The sequence below is a fragment of the Amblyomma americanum genome, chromosome 1, assembly GCF_052857255.1.
Source record: "Amblyomma americanum isolate KBUSLIRL-KWMA chromosome 1, ASM5285725v1, whole genome shotgun sequence".
Classification (NCBI taxonomy): domain Eukaryota; kingdom Metazoa; phylum Arthropoda; class Arachnida; order Ixodida; family Ixodidae; genus Amblyomma; species Amblyomma americanum.
This window is the reverse complement of record NC_135497.1, coordinates 61,921,619-61,928,327: the sequence shown is the minus strand read 5'-3', so window position 1 is coordinate 61,928,327 and position 6,709 is coordinate 61,921,619. Positions and strand designations below refer to the sequence as shown.

Below are 6,709 nucleotides of genomic sequence, written 5' to 3'. Positions count from 1 at the left end.
GAGAGTGCAGCCAAATCAAAGAAACCTATCATGACCAATCTTAACAAAGTTGTAGTTTGGGCTTGTTCGTATAGCATATTAGAAGACATAGCGCAGCACAATGGGACAGAGAAAAGCACACAGGACAAGCGCTTATCCTGTGTGCTCCTTTTCTCTGTCCCATTGCGCTGCACTATGTCTTCTTCTAATATCACCACAATGACCTGTCACACATTGCAACAGTGCCTTGTGAGCTTTATGCACCTCACAAGCTTCCAAACAGTCAAAGGACATCAAGCACGTTGCCCACAATGTTCATCTCTTTAAGGGCTCTTTACACCATCAGCTGTAAAAAGATCTTAAGCTTAAAGGCTTTAAAATTAAGCTTGCTTCTCCAGCTGCCTCATGCCCTCCATTCTAGTTGGCTACGTGGGTCCAAGCACCTTTCCCACGTAAAACCGATGCTCGGCGCAGGTGGCACAGCACTCATTTTAAAATTCTCACAGAAGGTTGAGGGCTCACCTTGTGGCGCCTTAGAGCCTTTGCTGCCTCAGCATTTTAACGTCCCATTTGTTCAGCCTCTGCGCCAGCAAGCCAACGCCGGACTCGAAGCAGGAATCGGGAAGGTCCGTGCATACCACAAAACTGCCAGTCAGTTTTTAAAGTCCTGTTTTCTGAAATAAATATGAATTTAAAAGAACATGTTTCGCGCTGCAGGCACCAAAGCGTAATCGCTTATCTCGCCGCAATTTATGCACCTGTTTTAGAAAGCGAATTGTAACAGCAGAACACAACTGTAAAGGGCAGCATTAATTCAACACTCTACAGACGTTCCCAGCCGCGGGGCGACAAAAAATCGAACCGCGTACAAAACTCATCGCACAAACGGTTAGTTCAACTGGACTGTGTTCAAAGGTTTCCCGCCTTTTTTAGGGAGCACGCAAAAGCTGGTAATTATGCGTGTTTTACATGACCATGAGTTCCATTGGGCTGGATTGACAAAAGGTATAAAACACGCTCAGCGCAAGCTCTTTTCGGTTGAACTGCACAGAGCTTTAGAGCAGAACTTACGAAAAAAACAAACGAGTCTTTCCCTCCGAGCCTTTGCGTCCACTGCCGGGCAAGCGGGCTCAGCGCTAGTCCTGGGTTATCTGCTAACACAAAATATTCGGGCGCAAGGAAGTTGACAACGGAATGCTGAGTGTCAGATAACAGGCAATCACTCAGTATGTGCATACCAAAAGATAGCAAGAACAAATTACTCACGTGCAACACGATCGCGCGCTCTTTCCGTCGACCGGCCATAATGCTACTGAAAGCAATGCTCGGCTCGGCTCAAACATGGCTCAAACAGCAAAAATTTTTCCAGACGTGACGTCTTTGCTTCAAACCGGATGCGACGTCATGGGTTGAAATAACGCTTGCGTTATTTCGACCTGGTTGGAGCAGTCACTGCTCGGTTGCAGCCCCTCATTTATAGGCGCGGTCCGCGTCTGTTTGTTCTTCGCGCCAAGGCAGGCGCGCACATACACGCAGCTTCATCTGCACAAACTCCTTCTCCTTCTTGCGCCGGGCGCGCGACCCCATTGGATGAGCGGGAAAACCTCCTTCTAGAACAATCTAGGTCATTCGCGGCACGCTCAGTGATCGGCGCCGGAGCGAAGGGGGGAGGGTATCACTTCGGCGCGCACTAGGTTACCCCCTTTCCGTCGACAACAAGCAAAAACTTCTCCAACGTTCGAGAAGAATTGACGCCGCGCGTGTCTATGTTTACTTTGGCGCCTCGACGGCGAGCTGAGTGAAAGCCACCGTGCGCTCCAGGGTTCTTCCCCGCCGTTTTTTTTTGTTCACTTTACCGCGCGCGGTCGAGATTGCTTAGGCGCAGCGTCGGTTTGTTTCGAACATGCGCCGAATTTTGTGACAGCCATACGCGCACGCGCGCGCGCGTTTGGGTGGGTGGGTGGGTGGGTGGGTGGGTTGGTGTCAGTTCATCCACGGACAGCAATGCTTTCGCATTCTCACACGTAAGCAGCCTTAATGCCGAATTTTTTGTTAGTCATGAAACTTATACCGAAGTTTCATTCAGGCACAGAATCAGCCAGCGCCAGGGGCGTCAGTTTGGTAGTGGTGAGGTTTACAGTCCCGAAGCTGCACGTAAGCTATGACGAACGCCGTTGTGGAGGAGGGCTCCGGATTAATTTGTATTCCCTGCGGGTTCTTTACCGTGCTCTGGACATCACACAGCACATGGACGACCACCGCGGCCGCGATCCACTCGCGCGGCCTTGGGCTCAGCCGCCTCAGCGCGTCAGAGTCGACTGGGGATCGGCAGCCTTGAAAGAATTCGGGCACATGGACGCAAAGCGCTTTGTCAGGGGTGTCACGAAGTAAGCGGAATAAAAATTAATCACAGAGCAGTGTACAGTACCGAAACACAGCTTACTCATTTATTCTTGTCAATCAGAACAAGCGTAATTTATGCAGAATGTTTACGCATTCAAATTGCCTTCGTACATCATTTAAACGACAACAAGAAGGCGGTGATCTCGCAGGCTGGGTATTGAGTTTGCCGGTCTCCCTTTTAATCGTCTGGGCCCTCCGTATTAGATGGCACTGCGGCTTGGTCACTCTAGGTGGAATGCAGAGCTCTCTCATTTGGCGTTGCGCATAACGTTTACGATCAGCAACAAAGTATTAAAAGACCCTGGCGCTAAAGACAGCTATCGTTGTAAAATGATTAATTCGGACCGGTGTAGACCGGCACAGTCAACCTGCGTTCCCTGAGTCAGATTCAAAGAAATTTGCAATAAGTGTAACGCATCATAACACGCGCGTGTCGTCCAGAATTCCATGAAAGTATGTATCAGTGTCTAAATGCAAAATTACAGCTTTGTTTTGTCACCGAACGCAAACCTGAAACACGACTGCCTCCTCAGCAGCGTCGATATAGAAGCTGAATCAGAAAGGAGGCGGAACGCAAAGGCGCTCTTGTGCTGTGCGATGTCAGTGCACGGTAGAGATCCCCAGATGGTCGAAATTATTCTGTAGCCCTCCACTACGGCACCTCTTTCTTCCTTTCTTCTTTCACTCCCTCCTTTATACACCAACCTCCTTTATACGCCCGATACACCACAGCTTTCGCTCTCTAACTAGGATGAGTAGTAAGTGTTTTTTTTTATTAAAATAATAATAAAAAGAGAGGAAAAGATTTTTGCTAGCCCCGGCATCTACATCGATGCTGAAGCACCTGAGCTGGGGCAGCGTAAATACAGGATAGCAGGCAGAATGGAGAAATGAAATGAAAGAGGTGAGGGGACAGGAAGAGAGGATAGGGGGAGAAGTAATATACACAAACTACTCAGCAGTATTTAAACCGCACCTCATTTTTTTCGTTGGCCCACCCTACTCGATGTCAATGTCAGATTAACTTTCCCTATCCAGGATATTCCCTTTCCCTCTGTCGTGGCAATATGAACACACAGTCCTGCGCGCTGGAAGCACTCGCTGAAGGAAAGCTGCTTCTCACGACCCGTGTTTTTGCTAGTCAATTCACTTCCGGATGATGCCCCCGAACGACGGCGGCGAGTGTTTCACTGTTCATACGCTCGTGACCTTAGCTTTCGGGATACTCTTCGGCTGTGGAAAAGGCCTTGTCTTCTCAGACGGCGATTTCGGCTTTCTGCGTTCCGCGGCCTCGGTGCCCTGCTCCGTCATAACATGTTGTACGCTGCCTCTCCTCCCCCCGCATTAACGGCACGCCGTTAGTATGTACGCGAATGTGCGCTGGAGGAAGCTAAAGGTTGATTTAGGCTCATAAACGCACCTGACGTCTTCTGCTCTGAATATCCCTCAGCTGAAATGAAAGCAAGCCGCTGAAGTACACTGCCTACTGTAGAAAACTAAACAGGGGAAAAAAACTTAGGCTCGGTCGCATTTAACATGCCTCGGAAACAACGTCCACTTATCAGTAAACTAATTTTGGAAACATCTCCGGCGACCAAGTTTTCGCGACATTTATTTGGCCATTGATTTTTTTACTGGCCCAGCCAGTTGAGCGGCTTCACATGGAGTGGAAAAGAATACGTGGCCCTCTGAGAGGAAAGGCACGTCGTGCGGCGTTCACGGGACAGAAAGACACCGTAGCACTCGGGCGCAACACAACACTTGGGCGCTCAGCGTTGCGAAACCCACTGCGGTGGCTCTGTGGTGACGGCGTTCGGTTGCTGAACACGAAGACGGGGGTTGGATACCAGCCACGCCGGCAGCGTTTCGATGCAAGCGAACTGCTAAAGTCGCCCGTAAGCTATGCGATTTCAGTGCACTTTAAAGATCCCCAGGTGGTCGAAGTTGAGATACTGGGGACCGCCAGGTGGCTGCCGGAGCACAAGTACGCGTCTCACGTCAGCTTCGCAGTTTTCTACTGTTTTGTGCGGTTTTTCGACTGTTCATGGACTGAAAGTGCAGAAAACGGTTCATGAAGGTGTTGTGCACCATTTTCATCCACTTTTAGGGACTTCCGAGTCCGAAGTTTGTGCTTGACAAGGAGCGGCACACGCTTCGCTGGGCCTCGCAGTAGGCCTAGCTCGAACCTGCCGCGCCTGGGATAGGCTAGGCCTAGCGTCACAGTGCGCACATGGCTTCACCAACGCCGAGCCTGCCTGCAGCAGCAGGATAAACTAATTCGGCGGAGAAGCAATCTCGCCTGAAGAATTCGCCACGGATCCTAAATGGACCAGGGCCCTCAAAGCCCGCAAACTGACGCACTCGGCATCGCTCCACGAGCCCGCCACCTCGAGCTCTCCTCTCAAGCCACCGGACGAACGCACCACACCGGCCTAGCCCGAGCAAGGCGTCTCCTCCACCAACTATAAAGCGTCAGGCTCCGCTGCCCAAGCTACCCGCCTCAGACCTGAAAATCATCTACCGCCCGAGTGGGGGCCTAGATCTCCTCAAACAGAATGGGGGCTACATCCTATCTTTCGTATGCACCACACTGCAACTCCCCATAGAGGCAGTACTTCAACAAGACGTCATACGCAAAAATCCTCGAAACAACTCCTTCACCATCAGTACCCCATCAGAGAACACAGCGGGATGCTACGTTAGACTACAGTCTCTTCAAATCTCCAACATGACCTACCCATTAAAGGCCTACATCGCCCAACCAGACAACGCCATCAGAGGCATTTTCTACACCGCTATCTACGACAAGACGTCTAATGAGATAGTTCAGGAACTTCAGACTTTCAAAAAAAAACAGTTGGTATGACATTATGGACGCCAGACGTTTGGGCAAGACTAACTCCATACTAGTCACTTTCGTCAACTCAATGTCGGTTCCTAAGCAACTACGTTTTTACGAAGCCCTATATAACTGCTATCTCATCCTGCCGAAAGCCTAGGCATGCTTCAACTGCCGGAAAGCCGGTCAAAGAAGCGACGTCTGTGTACAACCCAAGCAAAATCTCTGCTAGAGCTCTGTAGAGCCTCATTCCGCAGTCGAGCCACTCACGTGCGTAGCCAAACGCATCATCTGCAATGGATCCCACTTCACGGGCTCCAAGGATTGCAAGCTGCGTTTCAACCGACCGGGCAACAAAAGGCCGACACCCAAGGATGATACGACAAAGAACGCAACTCTCCGGGAATCCTGCCGCAGGCAGCGACCAAGATCGAGAAGCCGTGCCAATTCCTGTCACAGGTTGCGGTCCCAGTCCAAGTCCTTCCCACCCCTGACCAAACATCCCACATCCCAGGTGAGCTGGGGTTCGCGTCTCCTTCCCTTGTACGTGAGAATAATCAACTCAAAGCACACGTCGAACAGCAAAGGAAGCAAATCCAACATCAGTGTCCAAAAATCGATAGTCATTGCAAGAAACTTCAATTGCTACTACAAAGAATCCCGCCAACAGCGAAAATGAAGAACCCTCAAGATATCCCCTCTCTCACCCCGATAGCTAGCATACCGAGCGCAGAGCAAAACAAAACAGTACCACTGAGGACATCATAACATTAGGAACCCCGATCAACGCGACCACTTTTCTTGAACAGAAAATGGAAAAGAAATTCGAAGCCCTGACCAAAGACACACATGGACGAGCAATCTCAACAACAGAATAACGACGCTCGAGCAGAGATCTAGTGTCCATGACGCCATCACTGCTCCGGTGCAGAGCAAAACAGACCAACTATTTCCCTCCACATAAATCAAATTGAACATATTCGCTTTCATACCAGTGTATGATGGCAGCAAACCACAAGGAGTGCGGCAGTGTAATTGCAGAGGATATCGTTCCAAGCGAAGCAATCTGCAACTCCACATTCAAACTCTGTCTGATACAGAAGTCCCCACAGTCATCGCGCAACAGGAAACTCCAGCTCCTGTCATATTAGTCAACTACATTTCACACCCGCCAATGAACAAACCCATTGAACAGGTAGAAAACCTAGTTCACAGAGCATACTCCGCTGCAGATCACTCCATAGAGGTTGAAGACATAGATTGTCACCTAATAGAGCTCCTTCCTAAAACTAGAAATAGCACAAGCCGATAACATCCTCAACACATACAGCAGCCCGAAAGGCAAAGCAGCCCTGCTCCTCGCAGCCATACGCAAAGCGCTCCATATCAGCGCTAAACACCCGGTTATAGTGCTTGGTGACTTTATTGCCAGACACATCAGCTGGGGGTACAAATTCAACGGCAGGAAAGGAGCACTGCTCTGGACAC

At 50.0% G+C, this 6,709-nt stretch overlaps 1 long non-coding RNA gene across 1 annotated transcript; it reads right to left on the bottom strand.

Annotated features, from left to right (window-relative positions):
- Positions 1-431: 431 nt before the first annotated feature.
- Positions 432-1,293, bottom strand: LOC144133085 (uncharacterized). Its single transcript, XR_013314982.1, has 3 exons — positions 1,246-1,293; positions 1,051-1,130; positions 432-653 (listed from the first exon to the last, which is right to left on the bottom strand). It is a non-coding gene; the product is annotated as an uncharacterized LOC144133085 (long non-coding RNA).
- Positions 1,294-6,709: the final 5,416 nt, after the last annotated feature.